The sequence below is a fragment of the Formica exsecta genome, unplaced genomic scaffold (genome assembly GCF_003651465.1).
Source record: "Formica exsecta isolate Colony F162 unplaced genomic scaffold, ASM365146v1 scaffold30, whole genome shotgun sequence".
In the NCBI taxonomy this organism is placed as follows: Eukaryota; Metazoa; Arthropoda; class Insecta; order Hymenoptera; family Formicidae; genus Formica; species Formica exsecta.
In genome coordinates, this window is record NW_021850257.1 from 967,880 (window position 1) to 984,081 (window position 16,202).

General features: G+C 38.2%; 1 protein-coding gene across 4 annotated transcripts in view; it reads right to left on the reverse strand.

Annotated features, from left to right (window-relative positions):
• LOC115237591 (IQ motif and SEC7 domain-containing protein 1) overlaps positions 1-16,202 on the reverse strand; it is a 49,189-nt gene that overhangs the window by 21,509 nt on the left and 11,478 nt on the right. The window contains exon 1 of one of the 4 annotated variants that reach the window (XM_029810740.1): positions 2,152-2,598. The exons of 1 other annotated variant lie outside the window; for it this stretch is intronic. The gene's annotated coding sequence lies outside the window, so the exon portion shown is untranslated. Of the gene's footprint in view, positions 1-1,703; positions 2,599-16,202 lie in introns of those variants that run through there. 2 more of the 4 variants (XM_029810738.1, XM_029810737.1) reach the window with 2 other exon arrangements.

A 16,202-nucleotide genomic window follows, 5' to 3' on the forward strand; every position in this document is an offset into this window, starting at 1 on the left:
TATATTTTTTTTTATTTTTGTATGACAGTTCGCATGTAAAAACCGTGTATTATATATATCATTTATTTAAATTAAATTAAAATTCTCAAAGAAATTCCGAAGTGAATTATCATGTATAATTTATTATTTTCTCCTTGACACAGTATTATTCGGTATAATCAATACGCAATCCATCTCTAGTGATGCAAAAATACTACTTTTCCGTTAACTTTTCCGACGCAACGGTAGTCTAATGCGCACACGTGCAATAATTCTCTCTCGATTGATTTAAATGGAAAATCGCGGTGAAGAAGATTATATACAGATGTGCGTTACGCATTCGGGAGGACGTGGAGACACATGGGCAGACGGGTACATGTCGCCGAAAATTGCTTTCGAGCGCGCGACGTCGGCGACAGGCGCCGCTTCGTGACGCACACGGCGTGAATTTAATACGTATCATTATCGTAGCAGTTATATATTGACGGCCCGTATAATATACACGTGACCGCCGCGATGGAGGCTCCACTTTGTCGACACGACTTCGCGCCGCTTTCATTTCGCTCGCCGCCAATTCAACGTCCGCGAATTTTCAATACCTTTAAAAGCCCCGGCTCGCCGACGCGAAAATCGACGCGAGAGTTCACATTTTGCAAGAATATAAACCGGAGATAGTTTCCGCGGAATATTTATTCAAATCGGCAACAACATTACCCTTATCTCTTGATCGAGAAATATAAGAAGTCACCAAGATAATTCGTAAATATTCATGTATATATCGGATATAAATGAGCAAATTTTTTTTAGCTTTTTGTTTTCATTTCTACCGGATTTTGTTTATCGATTCGATCGAGAAAGCACTTTCTCTCTACCATATTTAGTATTTTTTTTACTTATGCTTTATTAATATTCTCCAACTAATCACTTGAATCGCTCTAATAATTAATATAAACTCCTGAAATATTCTACTTTTCCCCGCGACCGCGATTTAATATTCTTACTATTTTAATTTAAGACATAAATATTTAATGTATTTGTGTAAAAAAATACTTTAAATTAAATTATCTTAAGAAATATTCTTCTATTTTTTGCTGCTTAGTATTACTACTATTCTTAGCTCATTATTAATCCCCTGCGTTAGAATCTTTGCCAGAGATTGTGAAGAGATTTCTAATATACACATGTTGAAAAAATATCAGGCTTAAAGATTAAACTTTCTAAATATTTTCTATTCTCTCTTTCTCTCTCGTTTATTCTATTCTCATTATTTTAATACTCTTATTCGTGACTCATTATTATTCCTCATTCAAATAACCAGATCGTTTTAAATAAAGCTAGTGAAGAATCCTTTATTTCTCGTTTACACTGTTCTCACGGCCTTATAGCATCCTTATCTAGTGTTCTTAATCGAATCGTTTTACACGAAACTCTTTCCTCTTTTTCATCGTCGCGCACTGACAGCGTGCGATTTTCAGAATGCAGTCGAGTGTAAATATCGTCGTGAAAGCCGACTGAGACAGCGGTCTCTCTGACTGCCCCATCGTCGCGATTTTCCGTTGTGTGTAATAATGCGAGAGAAAGAGTAAAGATGCGCTTAATAAATAGCTTTGATCTTTGCCTCGTTGATTCCGTGACCTTCTTTTTGAACATGACAGATCGGCGTTTACGCTATTTGGCTGACGAAAAATCACGTCGCGAGGTGCATCCGATTCTTTTTTCCTTACCGCGATATATATATACCTGCTCGTGTCTACGTACAAATTTTGCGCGACACTTCGTATAAAGGCCAACCGCAGTCGTAAACGACGATACCGCGTCGTCGATTTTACTAAGCGCGCGCGATGATTCAGCGCGCTTTTTAAGGCCTATCGATACGTCGACTACCGATAAGGCCGTAGACGTCCTCTTCGTTTATTCCACTGACATCATATCCCATAAGTGAGTTCCGCCTGGTTAGCCGTAAAAATAGCAATAGCATCGTGGCGCGGATGCGCTCCAAGAATTCGTCCCAGAGTATTTTTACTTCAAGAGTTATTCTACTTCATGCATGCACACATCTCATTATCGCGTGAAAAATCCGCTCATCCCGTATCCTTGGCACTTTCGCGTTATCGCGTGATTATCACAGCCGAGCGGGGGGGGGGGGGGGGGACCTTCAGATGGAACGCGCACCTTCTCGCGACCGATTGGCACCAGGTTACCGCGGATTGTACTCCTGGACCGCGAGCGGCATCGAGAAACAGTGAAACGCGACGAGAGAGGCCCGTGTAAGATACGCGTGCGCCCGCTCGCTCTATCGCGATCCTTGGCGGTTTCAGCTTGACTGAGCTCGCCAGTCGGCGGCGAGCTGGATGCTCACGTCGAAACGCCGTCGTCGAGCGGCTGACTTCCACCCCACCTCGCGCGCTGACCGATAGATAGATAGACACGACGACGTGACGTGACGGCGATTTCGTTTCTCATAGAATCGCGACTAGAACTCCAACGTTACGACTGTACGCCACACGTGTTTCCGTTTAACCGCCGCTGCCGAATAACTTTATGGGACTAAGGGAGACCAAATCGTGCTTATAAAAGCACGTAGCTAAACTATTCTCTATTTAAGGATGTTTTGGCTGTACAATAGTAGCAAAAAACTATCAAAATTTAAAAAAGGAACATATTTCTTACATTTATACTGTTTGAAAGATCAAATACATAAATCCGGATTATAAAAAAAGTTAAAGTATCACAAAATATTATGATTTTGACGTCTTTGTAAAAGATAATAGCTGTAATTAATATTTTTCCTAATTTATGACAAAAATTTATGATTGTGAATATCCCTTGAAATCAACTGCAAGAAACAAAGAAAAACGAGTAATTTGCAGAAAGAGAGAGAGAGAGAGATAGATAATATTTTTCTACAATTTTTAGTAAATAACTTTTAAACGAGTAAATGGATCTAAATCAAGTTTTGCTCAAATATTTATTAAAGTTTGCTTAATATATGTGAAAATTTTTATTTCGTTGGCAATGTTTTTTCCTTGTCAAATTTGTCAATAAGTGCTACAATATGTGATTTTGCATAAGAATCAATAGTAACTTTAAACTTAAATAATTTCCAAACCGTTAAGAGAATTATGCTCAGGTTTTGCACAGATATTCAGAAGAAATAGTAGAATAGTCTATGAAATTTTCATGCTTTTGTCAATGTTTCGACATATGACACATACCATCCTTAATCTCAATATGTTTTTTTACTTTTTTTTTATTTCTACTTGTTACGTGTATATATTTAGATACTTTTTGAGTATATATTTTTTATTTTTTTTAGAGAAAAATTTTTAGAAATTCTTTATTAGAACCTTCGCTATCGGAAAATCCGCCAATTGCTCGGCGAGGATAAAATCTGGCGCAAAATGAAATGGCCTTCGGCCTGAAAATAGGATGTCTGTGAAGGTTTCATCCACCGGGATTAAATCACGGAATCCGCGATTAACGATTCAAATTTTTATCTACATCAAAATTACGTCCTTCTAAAAAAAATGAAAAAAATATTTTTAAAACATGAATTTTACATTAATCGGATTGCATAGAGTCGAGAATAAATTTTTCCGTCCGCTCGTTGCATCAGTTTTGATTCGATTCAGATTGGCGCATTACTCGGCAATTGTTTATCGAATTACATATCTTACATAGTTGTGTCGCTAGATTTTACTCCTGTCTCTCGCACAACGCGACTCGATATTTTAACTTGCAAAACACACGGCATGACGTTTTCCATTTGCTTTCTCGCCGAGATGGTCAGCAGAGGAACTTTCACTCATTGTTAGCTGACGTTGTTACGCTTCGATTCACAATCGCGTCTCGATGCTAGATACGATTTTGGCTATTGTCATCGATCAACTCAAACTGCGTAACGAGAAAAATACTTATTATAGATACAAAATGCACGAAAGAAATAGCGGAAATCCTTTCCGATCATGCAACAAATGAAAATTCCAGCGATACCGACAAACGGAAATTATGAATTGTCTCGCGCGACCGGAATTTGCCATTTTATCACTTCACTCGATCCAGATAGATATCGAAGTTTCGCTGAAGTATTTGAAGCACTTGAGCAGCGCGTCATTTTCCCATAATTGTGTTTCGTCGTAGTCATAGAGATGTTATTAAACGAGATATCGATAACGACTCCGTTTATGTAAACCGCAGAATTTTCACCTGTTAACGAATACCGGGATATATCGAAAACATTTTTCGATTTTGCGGTTTTACGTAATAATAATATGTAATATAAAAGTTATAAATGACGGCTAAGTTTCACGCAAAAGTAATATAAAACCGAATAAACGACTTTCCGTGATAACAAATATCTATAAAGTGCAAACGTTCAAATGTTGACATTAGAGAAATACTTTCTTTTCGTATATTCTCATCGTATATTAAATTCCTATTTATACAAGTCATTCATCACTTGTGTGTGATACACTAGAAACTTTTTATTTGTTATTACAATTTTTATAATTATTATATCTATATCATGAGATATATAAGAATTGTTTTTATCACGATATAATCTTAATCTCTATTTATCTCTTATAATTATCAGTCATTTTTTTTATCATTATTTTGTATTTTTAATAATCTTTTACTATTTCTGTATTTCTCATAATTATTGAATCAATGTGTAATAAAAATTTTATTACGATATGATATAATGCCATGTATTTTTCATTACCCGACGGTTACGACTATTATGAAATCGGCAATGCAATAAAATTTAATGAAATTTCGCTTGAATATATTTTTGACTCGAAGAAGTGACAGAATATTTATCATCTTTCGCGCGTCGTATCATAAACAGTCCATTCCAACCCACGTTGTTCATGTTAAAACATTAACGAACGTTTTGGTAAGTGCGAATGGTTTATGTCACGTTCCGAGATACACGCGTCGCGATACGAGCGATTTCGCGCGGGACAAAGTTCCACATGTGCATTTGAGAACACAGCGGAAAAAAATGTTTAAAAAGACATGTTCAAAAAATCATTCTCTCGCAGAAACCTGCAAAAATTCAGAATCAGAGAATGATGCTTATTTTTTCAGGATAGATAAATAAATAAATAGATTTACGTATATATTTCTATTGCAATATAATATAAATTCAAATGCAAAATTTAAAATTTTTATACAAGATATATATATATATATATATATTATATTTTATATTATAAAATGACTCACCCTGTATATATGGCACTTTCAATCTTTTTATTATAATGTAAACTTTTAGAGCACATTACTTTCTTCTTATTTCAATAATAAACGGGGATAGTCATTTTCTGGATTTCAAAACTTTCTTTTTTTTTATAATCACAAAGATTATCGAACTTGCTCCTCTTTTGTCCAGATCGATAATTTTCGATTTACTTCTATCCACTTTACGAGTACAGAGTTCTTGACACGGTGTCACGCAGTCGTCACTTTATATAACGAGTACCGATTAGCTCGTACCAGGCGGAGACGGTTTGTCATTGCACAAGAGAGACAGAAAAAGAGAGAGAGGGAGAGAGAAAGAGAGACGATATCGTGAATATTCCGGAAAACGGAGAAACAAAGACGGAGCATACATATACAGGCAGACCGGTGTGCAGGAGATGAAGGAACGAGGGAGGTCAGATGAAAGGTGAGGAGAGGCCGGGAACGAAAGAGATCGCGTTCGACTTTCGCTTTAGACCGGAGTGTGTCTTCAACCTGACGAGGGGAGCACGCTTGATTCGCAACGGCGCGACCAACAGGATACACACAGCCGTGTCTGAATTGCACTTATGCTCGGGTAACCCGCGCTCGAGAGGCTAATACAAACACCCGCGCTAGAACGGTAACGAGTGGATTGTATGTACACCGAGACGCGACGCGGTGCATCCATTACTGCGAAAAAGCACGAAGAGGAGGAATATGTACAAGAATATATACAGGATAAAATTCCTTTCGCGAATTTTCTCAGTGCTTTTATTACATTTTTTCTTATTTGCTTTTTAAAGAGAAAAGATATTAATTATATCAAATATAATATAAGCTCTCTCTCTCTCTCTATATAATTTCTTTCAAATCAATTATATAAAAACTATTAATAAAATCCACCGTTTTTTCTTTTTAATTAATCTTAAATTGCCCTTTTGGATTATACATACACTACCGTTCAAAAGTTTGGAAGCAATTATACTTTTCAGTTAAACAAGAAATAAGAATATATAATAAAAATAACCATAAAAAATAATAATAATATATAATAATACATATATAATACTTTAATTATAATAAAAAATCTGTAATTTGACTTTTGCTTCCTCATAGAGGAAGCTTTGCTTCATTTCGTGACAAAATTTTTTTTCGAGTTTTCTATGCCAATGTGTTTAGAATGTTCCAAAACGTCGAAAAATCATATTCCTAAAAAATGTCTGTATATGTGTGTGTGTGTGTGTGTGTGTGTGAGTATGTATGTACGCGATATTTTGTACAACCTCTAACTTCCGCAATTTTTGAGATAAGAAATGTCTATACACGCTGTAACTTTCAGAAAATTTGAGATATCGGATTAAATTTTTTTACATGAATAGAATATTATTTAAGGATGATTGGTAATGAATTTGGTGAGTACCAGTGAAAGGGTTCATTTTTTATAAAATTTTGAATTTTTTGAAAAATGTCTTCACACGCTGTGTAACTTTCAGAAAATTTGAAATACCCGATTAAATTTTTTTACATGAATAGAGTATTATTAAAGGATGTTTGGTATTGAATTTGGTGAGTATCGGTGAAAGAGTGATGATTTTAGTTAACAATTCCTAACTGCTTTCAAATTTTCGAGCGATAGTGCATTAAAATTTCTACAAATTATTTTTTTCTCTCATTTTAATCTCCGTTGAACGGGGATGTCGATATGTCTCGTTGTCGAAGATGTTGGACCGAAGTTGAGGGATCGATGTAAATATGCAACTGACACAACAGTGTGTTAGGCGGGATTAATTGTACGCGTACGATTAAATTTACGGCAAACAAGTAATCGCTATAAATTGAGATGCGTCGAGAAGGAGGTAATTTCTCGAGTCTAATGATCGTAAATTTGCGGGTTGCACCGAGCTTACCGAGCACGAAATCAGTATTTAGGACTATGGCGCGCGCGAGGAAACTACTCTCACCGAGAAGTAATCATCTCTCCCTCGCACCTCACTGTTGATCTCGCGTATCGTGGACTCGAGATGACGGCTTTTAATACAATCACTTAACCGATTCCACCAGCGAGGAGTTTTCATCCTCGACCTCATGATCGCGATTAATATAAATATCGTGCGTTTCAACTCCATACTTTAATCTGGCGCAACCGACGATCCATACGATTTAAGCCTCTAGTATTTGAACGAATATATCTTTTTTCGGATTTTTTAACGTGGAAATCTCTTATTGTTTTAGTAATACAAAATTAATTTTTCACAGAAATATGTCGTCTTATTATGTTGGGAATTACAAAGATGAGGTAAAATGTAATGTCTCGAAAATTCGACGAGTTCGACCCAGCCTCTAGCTAGGAAGTAAAAAAACAATCACATTGTGATTCGATCATGAAAGAAACACCGATCGCGTACGTGTGATTTATGCCCTATTGATTTATCTATATATTACTGTTTAATAATATCATCCGCATTCGCAGCGCGTGCAAATATTGCGTGAAAATAAGGTGCCATTAATCAAAGCGCGAAAACGCTTTGATATTCATTGGTATAGCTCCATAATGCAGACAATCAATTTCCATTGCAATGTACAATCAGATAGACGTAGGAAGTTCAAGTACCGGTATAGATGGATGGAAATCGAGGTCGACTACTGCTAAAGTAGACTCGAGGCAAAGATAATACAACATCATTCGCCTAACCGATCGACTCGTCCAAAATGGCGGAAAAGTTTCTCGGTAGAACAGACTCGAAATTGTAAATTTATTTGATTACGAAGTCTATCGTTCGATAGGGCAACTAGCGAATCTCACGTTCGAACGGTGAAAGTTATGTATGTACGATAACGCGTAATTTTCCCCCGTCTTTTTTGCGTATTAATTTCATTCGCGGTTCAACCAACCACATATCCGGAATATTAGACACGACGTGGAAGCTTATAAGATTTTTCTTGTCGAAACAAAATCGTACAAAACGAGTTAGATATCTACTTTCTTCCGCTTATGACTTGTAAAAGTATATTATCAGAGTTGTAAATAAACTGGAGAGGGGAGGGCAGGGGATTTCACGAATTTTTCTTATTTTTCGCATTTTCACGAAAGAACTCGAGAAAATATCAATGAGTTGGACGTTTTAATTATCGATTCTCGAAGAGACGCGCTCGTTATACGTTTGCATTCTTCCACCGATGTGAAAATATTCTCTCAAGCTGGCTGCAAGTCAACGACGCTTTTAGCTCTTTCCAGCCGGCCGCTCGACATTCTCTCTTTTGACATCAAAATAGACTACTCGACCGTGCTTGTACGCGTATCGGTACTCGCAAGGAACAATAATCGGTTGAATTATGTATATAGACATAGCGGGAGTTCTACTCTTTGAGCATCGAATTTTATTTTCTCTCTCTATGATCAGAAAATTTTACATAGCTTTCTTTATACTCTCCCCAATTAATATATGTGCATAATAATAATAAAAAAAAAAATATATATATATATATATATAAAAATATATATATACACACGCGTGTACGCGTAACGCGCGAAAAAGTCGTAAGATCCGCGATTTCCTCTGCGAGCCATTGTTCTCTTCGCCGTGGATTAGCAGCGGTATCGCTATCGCTTTTTCAGGAAGAGGACTGTGTGTCTCACTTTCTGCTCTATTATGCACTTCCTACCGACACATCGGCGCGGTTACGCGAACGAAGAGAGCGATTCCCATGGCGTTTAATATCTCCCTTGTTACCGCACTCGGAAATTCTTTAAATATGCGTAATGTCGTTTATGGGATGCGCCAAGTGCCGTGTATCCCGAATCGAATTATGCGGCGTGAAGTTAAAAGGACGTGACGTTTAATATCAAGATAATTCTTTTTTGTGGCGGTAGATGATCTTTCACATACGGGTATATATGTGTGTGTGCGTTTACTTGAGGAAAAAATTTCAGAAATAAGTCTCGACACAAAATTTTATGGATCTTTCCCAAATAATTTTACCAAAATATAATTTTGTTATTTAAAATAATTTGGAGCCCTTTATTATAAAAAAAAAGAATTAATTTATATCCATTAATAATTAATTTTTATATTTTCTGATGTGGAGACTTGTTAATGATAACGCATTTGACGCCTGTTTGCGATAGAGCGAGCATTTCCGACACAGAATCCGACATCGCCGCCGATTCGATTGGAGATTTTTCGATTCGATCGACAGAATGTTCGCTCTCTGACACATACGTATAAAATAATCCGATGTGTTTCCAGTAATTTCAGAATTCTTTTCGAATGCCGTTTCAACGTCATGGCTGTTCATGGCTGTGACGTCTGTGCAATTATCAGACGTCGATTTTTCGAAAGCGCAATGCACCTCCTCCTCAAGCGTATCGTTCCATTTGCCTTCTTTGCTCGCTACATTAAACTATACAATAATGCATATTACAGTGCATATTGCTGTGCATTCGAGGAATAGGCGGATAGGAGAAACGACCTTGCTTATGATAGTTATGGACTGACCTAGTCCGGGGCGTACCATTCACCGCGATTACTTACTAGTCGTGCCTCGAGATACGTTTCATGTTGCCGATCGCCGCCGCGAGGATCTCCACCCAAGAATCGATCGACGATATAGCTTTGCAGATATATCTGGTATATGCCATTTGATTCAATTTTCCCTCGAAATGAAAAGCGTCGCTTACAGCTTTCGAGTAATTACCGTTGCCGACACACTGTGGCTAATTCTCGGTAATTAAAATGACAATTGCACGCTTACGCGGGAACGAAGACAAAGTGTCAACAGCACGCACTACGCTAACTTCTAATTATCGTGCTCTCTGCGTAAATTAGCTCTTCCTGCCATAGATTAATCCGCGCAAACTTATGACGTGCAATCAAATATTTTCGATACGTCATCGTTGAAAATCATCTTGCAAATGTTTGACATTCTAAATAATGTCTCTATAATAAAGATACAGAGTTTCTTACATTGATGTAAGTATCAATAGAATTCGATAGTAATCTTCACAATACATATAAATTATTAATTATNNAAAAAGTGTTTAATTGGAAAACTTTTTACATTTTGCAAATAATGTATTTGCCACTTTACATTCTCTCTCTCTCTCTCTCTCTCTCTCTCTCTATTTTCTCTTGTAAGTACACGCGCATGGGCATGCGCAGTATAACTATTATATTAAATAAAAAAAAAAATATATATATATATATACGATTATCAAGTAGATATGTGAATATCGAAAGAACGCGACTCACCAGGAGCGATAAGATTATTTTCGAGTACTTTTCGCTATTAAAATGCGGCACCTTTTTTTCACGCGATCCACTTGACTCGCAGACTATGAACGTATTCAGATGCGGCATCTGCAATCACCATATTAACGAACGGATTATGCATATCTATCCACGGCAAAGCGTGCTCGCGTGTATCCGGTGCGGTACATCAGGTAAAATTGTGTTCTACTTCTGAGAAATTATAAAGATAGGAAAAATAAATATATACACATGCGTGTACGCGTAACGCGCGAAAAAGTCGTAAGATCCGCGATTTCCTCTGCGAGCCATTGTTCTCTTCGCCGTGGATTAGCAGCGGTATCGCTATCGCTTTTTCAGGAAGAGGACTGTGTGTCTCACTTTCTGCTCTATTATGCACTTCCTACCGACACATCGGCGCGGTTACGCGAACGAAGAGAGCGATTCCCATGGCGATATATATATTTTTTTTTTTTTAATATTGCAAGATTTTTTGTGCTCGCAAAAAAATGTTTATATGGCCGCTGACAATTTTACTTTCACCTCACATTTCACATTCACTCGCGCGTATCTAAGTACATATACGTGAACACTAAAAAATGTAAAAGAATCTATATACCTGTAATGAGCCCTCCTGCAACACACGTTTGGAAAACAACACATCGCGTCCAACATTAAACGATCGAAAAGCGTCAAATGTCCACGAGAATTATACAGTATAATGATCACAGCGATACTTACGAACGATGGCAACAATGGCAATCTTGCGGACCATTATCTTATCTCTTGTATATCGTTATGCTTACGATAGGGTCATGTACGTAAAAAAAGAAACGTCGTGAAACGGTCGAATTGATCTTTCGCTGATCATCTGCACAAATTTGATCGATATTAATACACTACATTGAAATAATATCATATTTGTATAGATTCAATGAAAGAAGTATAATATCTTATCTTATTGATGTCGCGTAATCTTAATCTTCTTTATACAGATTTATATGATAAAGATAGAAAAAAGATTAATCAGCATCAACGCTAAACTATGCGCATGAAATTTATTTTGTTATATATTATAATATTAATATTTTTTAACGTATAAATTTGAATATTGTAGAAGGTTGAACGTAAATTAGTATTGTCCGATATTTTATGACGCAGCTGACAACGATAAGCACAATATATTCGTATGCATATGTTTTCAATCAATTGTACGCCCACTAAATTTCCTATTCTTCCTACTATGATAATCTGACCTGTTATCGAGCAAGGATTCCGCGAAAATAAAACGACATTATATTTTTATCCCTCTGTCATCGATCTGTTATCGATTACTCTACAACATGGCAATAATAGGAACAATAATCTCCATGTACTACATGTATCATACTACACGTATCATCGTACCGTGACGATATCGTGACGTATGACGACCACATGGGGGTGTACGCATGTATCCCCGTCAGAGCCCTAAACCCGATCGATATCAGAAAAAAATGGTGCGGAAAGCTCCCCATAAAACCCTCGTATTTGGCTCTTCGATTCGTGCGCTAAAAAAAATAAAAAAATAAAAAAAAAAAAAAAAGGAAAAACATTATCAACGATATAGCGCGACGAATATCAGCGATAATAAATTTTCTCGCCACGACATATACGTTCCATTTCGAACGCTAGAGCGAAAACCGTCGAATATCTTTGACGTTTCGTTGTAGCCACGTTGTCACCCACATTAATCTGATTTTATATTTTCCAAAATTTCTCTCCCAGTCTCAAATTTAGAATTTGGATTATCCGTGTGTCGTTCGCGATATAGATACCTACGTCAGGGATCGCGCGCACATAATAAACGACACGCGCGAGTCACCGTCGTTATCGGTGCATGAGTCATTTCGATCAAAATTAGCGGAACGTGTGCACGGAATAGCACGCGAGACCGCCGTCCCTATTAAAGAGGGCTGTTACTGCCGCCACCACCGTCAGAAGTAAATGCTGAATGATTCAGAAGGGTGCGGAATCGTCGAAGGGTCGTGCGTGGGGTCGACGAAACAAACAGCAAAAAATCAATAGCACAGTAACCGAAACAATGCCGGTTGGCTGCGTGTAGATACGTAGTTGCTAATAATTGTTAATTCAAATTTATATATTACTTTCGGTTGACAGAAATTCTGGCACTTTATCATGAAATACTCTTTTCTTGATCTACGAATGATCTTTGATTTGAAAATAAATTGTCGAAATGTCACGATCATTAAGATTACATGTAAGACTCGCGCCCTCATTTCAGGAAATCCGCAGCCGCTCGGCAATTGACATTGGCCCTTTTTCGCGACAATCCAATTGTTTTAGCCGTGCTAGAACTCGGAGAATTGGCACAGATTCAAGCTTCACTCGGCACGAGAGTTCCGTACAAATTCTCGAGGAGAGATTTGTCGCCCAGAGAATTTCATTAAAGCTCACTGATTTTTATAGTTGATTGTATTTATTTATTTTATTTTCTTACCCGACACTTCCGGCAGCGAAAGAATTTCGTTCGCTTTATTTCTTAAACAAAATTTTACGGATATTTATTATAAAATAAAGCAAAACATGTGGATACATTTGCCGCGCTCAAATAATACACGGTGAATGAATCGAAATAGCAGAAACGTTCACGGACAATTTGGCGGCAATATGGCGGCAGCGGCGTCGTAGTCTTGTGACCATTTGTGGTCGGTTCACGCTCGACCCACGTAGAGACTCGCCTTGAACGGCCATTCCCTTAATGCTAAGTTTACCCACGTGCGCGCCTAAGTACGTAGGCAGAAATATGTCGTTAAACTGTAATGTAATTCCCGCCTTAAGAGATACACAATAGGTATGCGTACTCGATCGTAATGAGCGAGCCCGAGAAAAAAAAATGTATAATTAACGAGCCGGTCAATCTTAATCGAATAAGATATACGGTTTCTCGTGGAAACGCGTAGAAAGTACGGCTATCTCTTTGCGCGAGAGACGCCCACTTGAGCAAACTGAAAGTCCAAATGTAAATTTGCGCATGCAAAACCAGACGGTCAGCGCGATAATATTATTGCATTCGCACTTATCTTGTAAATACAATCGTTATAATCTGTAAAAAAATCCCTGTCGCGAATACACTTGGCAATATCGCCAACAATTATTCATCTATTTTTTCCACAAAAATAGCTTTTTATAAAAAATACAAAGAATATAATTCTATCCAAAATATATTTTATGTCAATGGAAAAATTGAAATTAATAAAATCTATAATACGTGCGATAAAAAAAGAAACCACTTTGTAATACGCGCGAAGAGAATAGGAGCTCGGATTTTCATCGTAATTGTCTCTGCAGGAAAAGTAATAATACAACGTCTGAAAAATGCAAGATTGTCATTTACGAGAAATAAGGTCACCGTGTTACAACAATCCGCATCGGATAATTGCAACACGTGGTGGTAGTAGTAGTAGTACAAAGTCGATTTACGTCGGTTTATCCGGTGATTGTACGATTCTTGCGCCGATTCAGCACACTTTGCATTCCAACCGCAAGGTCGCACCACCATTCACGATTCTTGTTGTGACGTTACCGTGTAAATTTGCATCTCCCAGCGCCCGATGCACCGGTGCACTCTCGTGCATATCAGGCGCGCGTGGGCGACAGAGAGTGCACTCAGCCTGAACGCTATTTTATTTTCGCGCATATGTCGCGGCTATAAAGATTCAACACCCGCAGACATCGAGCGTAAATGAATCGCTCGATAAGCGACAAAAGAAAGATTAGAGATTAAGAAAGAGACTCGTAAGAATCGGAGATTAATTCGAGAGAATCAACGTTATCCTTTGAAAAAAAAAAAAAATTTACGCGAATATATTTACCTGGATATTATTACTCGAAGTAGCCGAGGCAACTTTCAACACCTCCCGAAGCCTATCGTCTACGTCTACGTTGGAGGGGTCTATAACGCACACGCGTCGTTGCACTTGACACGCGCACGCAACGCGCGTACAATCGCGTATAACAAACCGCGATACACGCGCGCACGCTCGCACGATCGAAAAACGAATTTCGCCCAGAGAAACGGGTAAAGAACACCGGAGAAGAGAGGAGCGTGGGTTGGGGGGGAGGGAGATGGGGGAGGAGGGCCGACGCCGTTTTTCCGCGGTGCGCGTGAATGGGGAGAGTACGACGTGAATCGTTAGAGAGTACTGGCAGCATCGCGATATAAAGGGCGTCGGGACGCCCGCGTTCGCCGAGTCTGCGCCGTCACGACGAACGTCCCTTTGTCCCCACGAATCTCTCGCCCAACTTCCCTCTCTCTCTCTCTCTCTCTCTCTCTTTCTTTCTCTGTCTCCTTTTGCTCGTTCTCCTCTCCGCGTTGTCATCCCCGGAAAAGCTCTCGGGCGCATTAATTGCCGACTAGACGAACCTATTCGAAGTAGCGCACGTCCAATCGTGGGAGTTGAGTAATAAAAACGAGAGTTGAAAATTTCCATAAACTCGGACTTTGATGCTACAGTCACACAAAAGGATGGAATCGCGGCGATTGACGCGCAGCATACATATTTCTCGTTATTTGCGGAAACCGAGAATTCAACCGTTGAGAATGCACCGTTTTTAATAACTTTTAACGTGTGTGTGATATAAATACACCTCTATACACAATTACTCGAAATCAATATTTTTCAATTTGCATTTATATTGTCATATATCGTATTAATAAAAGAAAGGGGGAAATTGGCGTTGGCTGTATTATTTTTACAATACGAAAAAGAGATGGACAATAACGTGCCTGGCACTCGCGTGACCAAAGACATTAGAGAACTCGCGTAATTATACGTCGCTACTGAGAGGACACTCCACCCTTCTCACGACCTTTCTCTCTCTCCCTCGCTTGTTTCAACCCCGTGCATTTCTTAAAACCAAAAGCAACCGGCGTCACTTCTATTGCAGTTTTACAGTAATTTCTGCCCACGTCGAATGAAGGCAAATGAATGATGTTATATATAGTTGCTGCTGTAAAGGTAAACCGCGAAGGTTTTTTATTCAACGAAAAATAACGAGGATACAGAATAAGACAACAAAACGAAAAATAGAGATTTGAATAAAAATAAAAAACGTGGAATAAAACATCTCGATAAATCGTAGATTAATTAAATTGCCGCAAAATATTTTTGACTTACATTTCGTAAATATAATAACGACTATATTTTTTAAAGTAGAAATTATATATACAGATATAATTCATAGATATATAATTATATTAAATGGCCATATTTTATTAATTCTTTCTCCTCGCACGAGGGTGCAAACGTTATTGTTAGCGAGACCGGGCAATCACACAGGCAAGTATCGATTTTATAGCGTCAATGAAACTGCAAGAACTGTTCTATTCAGCAAGTCTGCCACACTGTACAGCGTATCTGCCGCAGATAGAAATCTTTCGACGCTTCAGTTCGCGCATTGTATAAGCGATACGCGAGTCTGCCTTTGCAGAATACACGTACGTACATATATTGTAGACTGCGTGTTACGATATAAACCACCCACCGAGACGCGTAATACGACCAATACCGTGATGGCCGACTGGAGAATCTGATGATCTATCACACTTGTCTCTCTTAGTTTCGTGTATCGCTACCGTTTCGGTTGTCAATAGCTCGTTTGACGAATTTGCGAAGCTGTTCGTAAACTATAGGATGTCCGGTAAAAGGGAAGAATGGAAAGGGGAGAGGGGGGGGGGGGGGATTAATG